The sequence below is a fragment of the Amblyraja radiata genome, chromosome 6, assembly GCF_010909765.2.
Source record: "Amblyraja radiata isolate CabotCenter1 chromosome 6, sAmbRad1.1.pri, whole genome shotgun sequence".
Classification (NCBI taxonomy): domain Eukaryota; kingdom Metazoa; phylum Chordata; class Chondrichthyes; order Rajiformes; family Rajidae; genus Amblyraja; species Amblyraja radiata.
The window spans coordinates 80,063,788-80,076,255 of NC_045961.1; positions in this window are offsets into that span (position 1 = coordinate 80,063,788).

Below are 12,468 nucleotides of genomic sequence, written 5' to 3' on the forward strand. Positions count from 1 at the left end.
CCTCTCTCCAGAGATGCCACCTGTCCCGTTGAGTTGCTCCAGCATTTTGTGTCTATCTTCGGCAAAAACCAGCATCTGAAGTTCCTTCCTACACATTTCATCTGCCCTTCTCTCCAGAGATGCTGCCTGTCCCGCAGATTTACTCATTTTGTGTCTATCTTTGGCGTAAGCCAGTATTTGCAGCTCCTTTCTGCACATGTATATACCTTTTCTTGTTTCAGAAATGTAGACTGTACATAGAATCAGAAACTTAAAAGAGTATAAGTGCTAAGTCCAAAGTAAACCCTTAATTATGTTACATGGCACGGTGCCGCAGCGGTGGAGTTGCTGCCTTACAGCACCCGAGACCCGAGTTTGATCCTGACTGGCGCTGTCTCTATGGAGTTTGTACGTTTTTCCCTTGATCGCATATATTTTATCCGGCATCTCCGGTTTCCTCCCACATTCCAAAGACATACAAGTTTACAAGTTTGTAAACAGAAACTTGCCACAGAAGGTAGTTGAGGCCAGTTCATTGGCTATATTTAAGAGGGAGTTAGATGTGGCCCTTGTGGATAAAGGGATCAGAGGGTATGGAGAGAAGGCAGGTACAGGATACTGAGTTGGATGATCAGTCAAGATCATATTGAATGGTGGTGCAGGCTCGAAGGGCCAAATAGCCTACTCCTGCACCTATTTTCTATGTTTCTATGTTTCTATGTAAAGGGTCTGTCCCACGAGCATGCAACTCCATACAGCAAGCGTGACCTAACGTGGTCGCTTGAGCCGTACGGCCTCGTGGGGCAGGTCCCACTTCGGTCGCCGGAGCCGTATGGAGTTGTACGGAGCTGGTCCCAACATCGCACGGGGCTCAAAAAAACTGACCATGTTCAAACATTCCGCGCGGCAACGGCCTGCCGGCCCGCACCCACCTTGATGCCATACGCACCGCCTCAACGGGCGTGCGCAGTATCTCGATGCCGTACGCAGCGTCTCGACGCCGTACGCAGCGTCATGATGGCTAACGTCACGCGCGGACTTCACTCGAACTTCACGTCACTCATTCGACCTCCGCGCGGACTTCACTCGAACTTCACGTCACTCATTCGACCTCCGCGCGGCCCCCACTTCCGGTTTGGCCGCGCATGCTGGTGGGACTGGCCCTGTACGGGGATCACTCGACCTCCGCGCAGCCCCCACTTCCGGTTTGGCCGCGCTTGCCGCATGCAGGTCGCATGCTTGTGGGACAGGTGCTTTAGTTAATTGGTTTTGGTAAAATTGTAAGTTGTCCTTAGTGTGTTGGATAGTGTTAATGTAAAGGGGCAACTGGTTGGAGCAGACTTGGTGGACTGAGGGGCATGTTTCCGCACTGTATCTCTCAAAAAGAAAGCATTAATAACTTGGTTCTCTTTGAAATAAATTATTTTGTTTTAACAATACTAATCCATCACCTTTCAATAACTCTGAAATACATGTACCCATTAATAAGAACAAATTTACAATTATAGAACTAATTTTAAAAAAATTCGGAAATCCCTGAGGATAAAACAGCTGATGAAATTATTTCAAAAATGTAGCCACATATAATATAATGAAACAAGATTGTCGCTTTTTTGTTCCGCAAGATTTATTAAGCCAGCACTGAAGTAATGATCAGTTTTAGTGATTATTTGAAAAATAAATCTTGGTCTGAACAATGGGGAGAACGTCTCTTCACCAGCATGAGTCATATGACAAGATCTTTTAATTAATGCGGTTTAATTACACAGCATTAATTTATCTTTTTCAACTGTGTTGTACTTCCTCAGAGTTGCACCAATGCTCAAGCAATGAGCAATGTCAATCTGGTTCAAATGTAAGAATGTTACCACACTATTCAGCATCCAATTCATTTCATAAAATTGATGAGGTAAAGAATATTGCATGCAGAACTTAGTTAAAACTACAACATTTTAGTCAGAGGGTGATGAATCTGTGGAATTCTGCCACAAAAGGCTGTGGAGGCCGTCAGTGGATATTTTTAAGGCAGAGATAGATAGATTGTTGATTAGTACAGATATCAGAGGTTATGGGGAGAAGGCAGGGGAATGGGGTTAGGAGGGAGAGATAGATCAGCCATGATTGAATGGTGGAGTAGACTTGATGGGCCAAATGGCCTAATTCAACTCCTATTCCTTATGACCTTATGAACTCAACACTGTAATCATATGAAGATATTTAGGCAGCTATGGAATAAGGGACCAGTCGTTTATAACTGAAGTGCGTTAAACTTTCTTCCCTCAGAGGGTGATGACTCTTTGGAATTCTCTTCCATGGAGGCTGGTGGAGGCCAGATCCTCAGTTATATTTAAGATGGATAAATGTTTAAAAGATTGAGCAATAGAAGGTAATGGTAAAGTTGCATAGAAAAGGCTAGCATAAATCAGCCATTACCACATTGAATGGTGGGACAGGCTTAAGGGGCCGAGTGGCCTACTTCTGCTGCTATTCTCCTGTGTTCTCCTTGTGATTTTGTGAATACCTTAGATTTGGCAAAGCAAGTTCATCACATTAATATATAGTTATTAAAAGCAGAAATGTTACAAATATATTTATGCAGTTATACTGAAAGAATTACCTTTTTTTAATTAATATAAATGTGGGATGCACAGGCACACTGGTTTATTCACAATATTATCAGCTGGATCTAGCTTTTTGCATGCAGCCATGTTGGTGTTTGCTCCTGATGTCACCAGAAGTGTGACAGATCTGACAAAACTGCCCTGTTCATTTAACTCTGTGAGCAATAACACTTCTTGATATTTCATCAGGCAACCTTAGGTTTTAGATGTTCAGAGCCATGAATTATGATATTTCCATAGCTGGGTCGCAATCTCCACTGTAAAAACACGGTGATGCTTTGACTTTATTATTTTATTCTTCAGGTGATCAAAAATAATATTTTTTGTCATAGTTCGCTGAAATACGCAGAATAATTAAGATCCAGCTAATTTTCAAAGCAGAGTGGAAGACATAACAGTAGTGATATAGAATGTTCAGCATCACTTGGGAATACAAATTTCTAAGCAATTGATAGTAAGGTAGATCATATAAAGGTTACAGCAGACAGCAAGCTGACTGACCTGGGAATCAAATAAAGACATCTTGGTTAAATGGGCATAAAATTGGCCCCTTGTGTTGAAATAGGCAGGCATCTGTTCAACACTGAAGGCGTCTTGTCCTTGGTGTTTCCATAGAACTCAGAGTGATAATTAAAACATTTAATTATTTTGGAGCATATAGGAACCAAATTTGCTTTACAGTTTATAGAACTGATGGAAGAAGGGTCTTGCCCTGAAATGTCACCTATGCATGTTCTCCAGATGGTGATTGACCTGCTGAGTTACTCTAACATTTTGTGTCATTTTGCTTTACGCTTTCCTGTCCTGTATGTTCCCCAAGTCACATTCCAGAAAGGGCTGCAAGTGAGCCTCCGTCTTGTCCCAGACTAGATAATTCTGGGCTGAACTCAATGATTTATACAAATTCAGACTCCTTCTCGGTTCCAAGAGAGTGTAAAATATACCAATACCTCTCTTTAAACTAATCCTCATTTGTTTTACAGTCGGATGTAAAAGATCCAATAGATCAATTTTGAAGCGATGGACATCACTCAGGTCGGATCAACTTTATCCTTCACTCAGCATTACAGAAAAATAGATTAACCTGATTATTATCACAATACTATTTATGGGAGGTGTCTGAGCATAGATTGGCCAGCATATTTCCTTCTATAAGGAGTGCACTCCAAAATATGGTTGTAAAGTACTTTGGGATCTCCTGAAAGGAAATGAAATACATTCCACAATGTAATCCTGTCTTTCTTTGCTAATTATGTCTAAATACTGTTGACTATATACAGACATTGCCCCTTAGGTTGCTGATATCTATATTGTCTCTGGGATCCATTACTCATTACCCATTTCAGTCTACATAATGTAATCCTCATGAATATTTAATCTGAGTTGTATATCTCTAATTACTTGTTGGGCCCAAATGACAATGTTCGTACATGATTTTAATATTAGTTTAGATCATCATCTGCAGTAGGGTTTCTGGTATCAGGTTGGCTGCATGACTTTTTTTCCAGGACTTAAGCCTTCATAGTCAATCCTTCACCTCTTTGAAACCTTTGAGGTTCCAGATTTTGTTATGTTATTTCTTTTCTGCTCCAAATATAGGGTAATTGTTTTGAAACAAATGTCAAATGCTTAATATTATGTGGACAATGTGTGTCGAAACAACAGCTGCTGATAGCTGAAGGGTCAATAACAGCACTGATTTGTGCTGTTTCTTTAAACCTAAGGCATTTATAAATATTACATTTGATCTAGACCCGTTCTGATGCTTGCAAAATGTTGCCACACTTCAGCGCCAGAGTGGTAGAAATTGCCCAGGTGATCACAGCTACTGATCTCCCCTCTAATGAAAGAATGCACAGGAAATTATGCCTCAAAAATGCAACCATCAAAGACCAACACCACCCTGGCCACACCTCCATTTTGCTCCTACCATCGGGAAAAAGGTACCGTGATCTGAAAACCATGAGCATCAAGTTCAAGAATAGTTATTTCCCAACAATCATCAGGTTCATGAACACTACACCAAAACTAACCTCTGCAGTTTTTACAGACTGCATCTTTGGTTGCACTGCAGACTTAGTGTTCCAATTAATTTATTGATTTTTTTGGTTATTGTATATTATTTGTGTGTATTGTGTTTACAAGTCTGGTATGCTGCTGCAAGTAAGAATTTCATTGTTCCAATGACTGTACACATCTATATAATTAAATGTGTCATCTTGACCACTTCCTGTTTGCACTGTGCTTTGATTTTAGAAAAAAAACGCTACCACATATGGTTGTGATTTTTTGGCCATCGAGTCCTCCGCTGCGCAGGCCCCGAGCATTTTTCCCATCGATGAAAAATAAAAGACTTATAAGTGTTTAAAAAATCTTGAGATTCTCTCTCCTGTCAATCACCGCCATGAAGGCCACGCCCCTTCTGGTGGGAGGGGGGAGGGACTATAAAACCCGGAAGTGTGGGCGTGGCTCAGTCTGTTTGCAAGATGGCGAGGGAGAGCTCACGACTTTGTCTGAGCTGGGAAACTACAGAACACTGTGAGTATGCAATGTACTTGAATAAATGATTTGTTAGCCCTTAATGAAAATGAAATGAGTTGTTTGGCCTGTCCTGTGCTTGAAACTGCAATGGCAATGGAAATGAAGTGAAAATGCAATGAGCTGTTTGGCTTGGGCGTGCCCTGTGCTTGAAACTGCAATGGCAATGGAAATGAAGTGAAAATGCAATGAGCTGTTTGGCTTGGGCCTTCCCTGTGCTTGAAACTGCAATGGCAATGGAAATGTATTGAAAATGCAATTAGCTGTTTGGCTTGAGCCTGCCCTGTGCTTGAAAGTGCAATGGCAATGGAAATGAAGTGAAGATGCAATCAGCTGTTTGGCTTGAGCCTTCCCTGTGCTTGAAAGTGCAATGGCAGTGGAAATAAAGTGAAAATGCAATGAGCTGTTTGGCTTGAGCCTGGCCTGTGCTTGCAACTGCAATGGCAATGGAAGTGAAATGAAAATGCAATGAGCTATTCGGCCTGCCCAGTGCTTGAAACTGCTATGCAATTGGAAATGAAATGAAATGAGATGTTTGGCCTGCCTGAAACCACTAATTTCAGCCCACAAGGCCCCTATTAGCCGAGAAACCAGTCGCTTTTGCCCAAAATCCCCGTATTTGCCCAGGAGGAGCATTTTCACCCAAAAGGCCCGTGCCAGGCCTGGAAAAGTCCAGAAAAAGTGCCTATCACTGAGATTTCACTCAGATTTTTTTTAAAGAGCCCCTTCGGACCATCAGACCTGTACTAGCCCAGGAGTCCCTTCGGCCCCTCAGTAAGTATTCCCCCTGCAAGTATTAAACCTCACCCCAGTATTTTTCTCTCTCCCTTCATTTGCTCCCTATGAGATCCAGGCCAGGATAGACTTTCCTCCTTCATTGCTGTGATCTGCAGAACAAGATGAAAAATGTCTAAAATTGATTCTCCACCCTCTCCCCCTTCCCTCTCACAGAATCGCTCACCTGTTTTGGGCAGAATTTCTGGCAGTTTCTGAGCTGTCAGCCCACCAGGCCTGAGTGAATGAGCTGCCAGCCCAAGAATCCATTTGGCCCACAATGTCCATACTAGCCCTCTGGAAACCAGCCCCTTCGGCCCACAATACCCATTGCTCCAGAAAGCCCCCCCCCCCCCCTCCACCCACTGGCTAGCAATATTTGAATTGGTGGAGAGGTGGAATATTGCATTGGGGGACCTGCCCTCCCGTGTGAACAAAAGGACCCAACGGGTCCCACTTAGTCCATTGACAATTAAAACTATTGACTCTTGACTCTTAAAGGCTGTTTTACTTCAGGCACTGTGTCTGCATATGAAATATGAAGAACTACTTTCAAGCCTTATAAGAAATATTATGCCAGGATCTACAATGGTGTTTCTCAAGATTATTGAGGGTTTTTTTTAGAATTCACATTAAATGTTAAGGCAGTTTAATTGTTGAAACATAATAACATATACAATTTTTGTTGCAATATATATAAAATTGAATGTGCAAAAGTGATAGTTGTTCTCCAAGATAGTAGATGTCATTGTGTTTGTTGGGGGATTATCTTAGGTCATTGTTTTCATCGGTAGTAGAAATGTTTAGTTTGATCTTCCAAGGTCTTTTTTGCAGACATGAAAACATGAAGACATTTAAAAAAATCTCTATCATAGGAATGTTACAACATTTTGAGATTTTAAAAATTAAGCCTGTAATTTATCCAATCAGATAAAGCATAAAAATAACTTTAATTTGACACCTAATTCACTTTCATATCAGTATTAAAAAAGTTATGGTCATTTTCATACTTGGAATTTAGCATCTTGTTCCCTATTGCTTTTCCATTAACTGAACACAAAATCTGTGACTGAGGATAGTCAAACATAGAAACATAGAAAATAGGTGCAGGATGAGGCGACTTGGCCCTTCGAGCCAGCACCGCCAATCCCCCTCATCCTTCGAAACTCCAGTGAGTACAAGCCTACTCCTTTCAATCTTTCCTCATATGACAGTCCCGCCATCCCAGGGATCAATCTCGTGAACCTACGCTGCACTGCCTCAATCACAAGGATGTCCTTCCTCAAATTAGGAGACCAAAACTATACACAATACTCCAGATGTGGTCTCACCAGAGCCCTACACAACTGCAGAAGAACTTCTTTACTCCTATACTGAAATTCTCTTGTTATGACATAACAAGCCCATTGACATAAAAGCCCATAACTTTCTTAAAAAATAAAAGAACTGAATGAATTATAGATTGAAGCATTCTGAAACAAATATGATACATCTTACTTGGATGACCTGAAATTAAAGCATATAATTAGTTAGTTACCTAATTGTAGATAATTACAAAGTTGACCGTTGTGATGGAAATAGTAATAAACACCCAGAGTGCCCTGAAAATTCAAAAATGTGATATTCTCAGTATCAGTACTTTAATATTATTGTAACGTTAAAACAAATAGTAAATACCCAACAAAAAATTCATATTCATCAGTCATCAAATCACTTAAATTAATCTAAATTCAATTACTAGATCTAAACATCTATCCCATTGTTAAAAGGCTTAAAATATAGTCAATTTTTTTAAATAGACAATAACACAAAATATAGATGAATTAGATGTTCTTATGACATGATTGTGCAAAAATATAATGAATTTGGTTCTCTTGTGAGTGGATTGTGATAAATCGGAATGTGGCCGCTGCCATGATAAGCCCCGCAATATCGGCAGGTAAGACAGGACCAATTTCGGGGTCAAATAACATATTTTCATAGCTCCCGTCTTTCTTTATATGTTGAAACATAGTAAATAGGTGCAGGAGTAGGCCATTCGGCCCTTCGAGCCTGCACCGCCATTCAATATGATCATGGCTGATCATCCAACTCAGTATCCTGTACCTGCCTTCTCTCCATACCCCCTGATCCCTTTAGCCACAAGGGCCACATCTAACTCCCTCTTAAATATAGCCAATGAACTGGCCTCAACTACCTTCTGTGGCAGAGAATTCCAGAGATTCACCACTCACTGTGTGAAAAATATTTTCCTCATCCCAGTAAAAGATTTCCCCCTTATCCTCAAACTATGACCCCTTGTTCTGAGATATAACATATGACCTGTCCTGATCATTCAAGAAATAAGGGCCTTCAATAGTTTGAATTTCTAAACTCCGATTTGCCAGAATCAAAGTAGATGTTGTAGTGTTTATCAGCAATCAGTCCACGGATTAGTACAGTCTTCATTGTGTGCAATTAAATGAAAAGCAAGTTATTAAGATTTAAAAAAAAAAATATGCCAAGCTCTCAGTTCTCTGATCAGAATCGAATCACACTAACACCTGATTGAAAGTTTATGTTCCAATTCATTGTAGATCCACCACTGATCTTCCACTTAAAATTCCCTTCATATCACATTTTCAACTAAAATTAGGAGTAAAAACCAGCAGGTAAAACGATGATTTTAATTTCTCCACACAAGCATGCCTAAGTAGATACAGTTAGATAATTTCTTTGGAACTCATAAAAGTTCAGGGAAGCAAAACAGAAATCTGAAGTGTGTTGAGCACTTACCTGTGTAAATGTTCTCCAGTTTATTTATATGGGGGGAGGCGGTGGGGGTCGGGGGAAACTTTTTTTTCAGTTTCTTACCTTGCCGGAGTTGCAATTATTTTCTGGAACGCATCTCCGGCACAGAGCGTCGATGGAGCTGGAGGCCTCTTCGGACTGACCTTGAGCCCCACCGCAGTCGTGCACTTAACATCGGAATCGATCTGGGATTGCTCCAACCGTGGCCTGCGGACTATACTCTCGCAAGCTTGCAGTCTCGGGAGAGACCGTGGATGTCGGGAGCTCCAATGATGCAGGATGTTCAACCAGCCCCGACGCAGGGTCCGATTGCCGGCGCAGGGGAGCTGACATCCTCCCGATGCAGGAGCTGATCACCCCGATGCGGAGGGCCAAAACGCCGCCGGCTACGGGAGTCAAGATTGTCCCGTTAACAGAGGGCTCAATGCCCCCGACTGCGGGAGAGCTAAGGGAAGAGATTTGAACTTTTTTTCGCCTTCCATTACAGTGAGGAATGTGGAGGAGTCACAGTCATGGATGTTTATGTTAAAATGTGTTTTGTGTGTTTCGTTGCTTTTTATTTGTATGACTGACTTGGCAAATGAAATTCCTCGTATGTTGCAAAACATATTTAGCTAATAAAGTATTATTGGGATTGTGATTGATTGAGCACTTCTTTATAAGTGAATAAAATAGGAGAATAAAAGTTGGGAAAGATGAGGAAGCATTTGAATTTCAACAGAACGGCTGGCGAGCACATGGACTCTTGCATATGGACTCCGTGGGCTGTTCTGTACATACTGTACTTACTGGGAGATTGTGCTTATGTACAGGGATCACAAGGTTAATTCCTGGGATGGCGGGACTGTCATATGTTGATAGAATGGAGTGACTGGGCTTGTATGCACTGGAATTTAGAAGGATGAGAGGGAATCTTATTGAAACATATAAGATTATTAAGGGATTGGACATGGCAGATACCAGAAACATGTTCCCAATGTTGGGGGAGTCCAGAACCAGGGGCCACAGTTTAAAAATAAGGGGTAGGCCGTTTAGAACAGAGATGAGGAAAAACCTCTCTGCCTCAGAAGGCAATGGAGTCCAATTATCTGGATGCTTTCAAGAGAGAGTTAGATAGAGCTCTTAAAGATAGCGGAGTCAAGGAATATGGGGAGAAGGTAGGAATGGGGTGCTGATTATGGATGATCAGCCATGATCACAGTGAATGGCGGTGCTGGCTCGAAGGGCTTAATGGTCTAGTCCTGCACCTATTGTCTATTGTCTTGCTGAGCTTTATGCAAAAAAAGTATTTCACTTTACCTGGTACACGTGACAATAAAGAAACCATTGAGATTCAGATTCAGATTCAATTTTAATTGTCATTGTCAGTGTACAGTACAGAGTCAACGGAGAGAATGGTGAAGATAGAGAAGACATCTAAATGAGCACTTGAATTGTCAAGGCAAATAAGGCTGTGGGCCAATTGATTAATCCAATTGCAGGATACTATATATGGGTACTTGACTGGCAGCATGGACATGGTGGGCTGAAGGGACTGTTCTGCACTGTATGACTCAAACATATAAATTCTATTTACTCCAACCTGGAGAAGAGGAATGCGCCAAGCAACATTGTGGTTTGTGTGACATGATTCTGAGCAGCGATGTTATGAAAGCTTCGAAAGGATTCTTCACTTTTAGATCAAACATCCTGACCTATAAGAAAAGCTAGAGGTGTTTTTCAGTGAATGTGGAATGAAGTAGCATCGCAACAAAATCTACTAGCTACTGCAATAATGACAACTGACGGTGTGTTGAAATCATCATATCTCCTTTTCCACATTTACAGGAGGTGAAGAGTTAATAATGCCTTCAATAATGTCATTCAGTTTTGGTTGATACAGCTGCCAAGAAAATTAGTGGTGTTCCTTTGTCAAATGGCACTGACACACAATGAATTACTGATATTACAAATAACATTGAATTCCAATTGTTGTGAAAGTGAAAATGTCAGGCAGGTTTGCAATACAGTTAGATGGGTTTGACATTTGCTACACTGTGCTTCATGTTGTTTACAAGTGTTATGCCCAGAACGGGCTGTTTCATGTCAGATGGGGCTTATCTTTTAAGATGAAATGACCATGCTCACTGTATGCTCACTCCTTACAAAGTATTCTTCGGTTTGTTTTATGTGGAGGGGGGAGGGGATCGGGGGAAACTTTTTTTCAGGTTCTTACCTTCCCGGAGATTATTCTCTGGGCTCTGCGGCCCACCATCGATGGAGCTGGAAGTTTTGCATGATTTCTAGGCAAATTATACCATACTCAGTAGGTAGTGCAAAAGAGAAAATAATTAGAGTGCAGAAACTGAAGTTAAAGGGAAAACCCACATTTAAAAAATGCAAGAACAACCACAAAGTAGATTGGAAGATCAGGAATTCATGCTTGACTTATGAGAGGCCCATTCAAGAGTCACATAATAGTGGAAAAGAAGCTATCCTTGAATTTTTGATACATGCTTTCAATCTTTTGTATCTTCTGCCAACAGAAGAGATAATGACCAGGGTAAGAATGGTCCGTGATATGTTTTCAGCTCTCTTTCCACAGATGCTGCCTGACCTGTTGACTTTTTCCAGTATTCAGTTTTTTTTTAATTCAGATTCCTAGCTTTTTTATTTTTATTAAGAATGGAGCAAGTAATTCCCTGGCATCAATAATGTTGTGAAACACTATTGTAGAGTATGAGTATTTACTATAAATGGTTCCGACTTGAAATTCCATGTTTTTTTTTAGATGTCGTATTTGTAAACCCCTGAGCAATCAGATAACCAGGTAATAATGATGATTTAAATTATGTTGGACACCTTTTTGATTTGATGTAGAAGGATATGCAGCATGTCTTTTACAGAGATAAGCAAAACAGTATAACTTTAACTGAAAATTCAGAGGTTAACCAAGTATACAGTACCTCTATTATACAATCTCATCTCCAGAATATTGGCAAGCAGACAGCACTAGAGCCTGAAAACTGTCAAATAACTATAGATGGGTGTGAACTGGGATTTTCAGCACTATTCTCGCTGAGAAAAGAAGTTAATGTATTTTTAAATTACTTCTATTTGGGATTTAAGATTCAAATTATCTAGATGTTTAATGTCAACACACAGACTCGGAGAGAAAAGGAAGCCAAAGATGGAATAAGTCAGCTGTCAGATCAAGCATGATTGAAAGAGTGACAATGCATGTAACGTAATGAGGTCAGTACATCTGTTTTTGCCAAAAAATAACATTCCTAACTATGCGATGAAATCTGAAACAAATGTCATTTATGATCCAAAGTTTTGTATCAGATATTTCTACCTCACACACATTCCGATCTAATTACAATTTGTGCCATTCCTCTTTTTACAATAAAATAATTTATTAAATTATTAAAAATAATATTTACAATAAAACAAATCAGAACCCACCGCTATAATACAAGACAAACATATATACAAAATAATCTACTATACAACTATGTTACAATCCTTGTCAAGAATGCATTCAACCCCCCGTGGTGCCCAGCGGTCCCGAAAATCCCCCAGGGTGCCCGTGGACAGGGTGTAGTTCCTCTCTAACACCACCCGGGCGCGGACATAACCCCGGAAAAAGGGCAGGCAGCTTGCTCGGGCAGGGCCCTCTTCCGCCTGGCGCCGTGACTCACGGATGGACAGCTTGGCCAGGTCCAGGAACAACCCAACCAGGACACCGGCTCTACCCTCTCCCCTATGCACAGGGTGTCCAAAG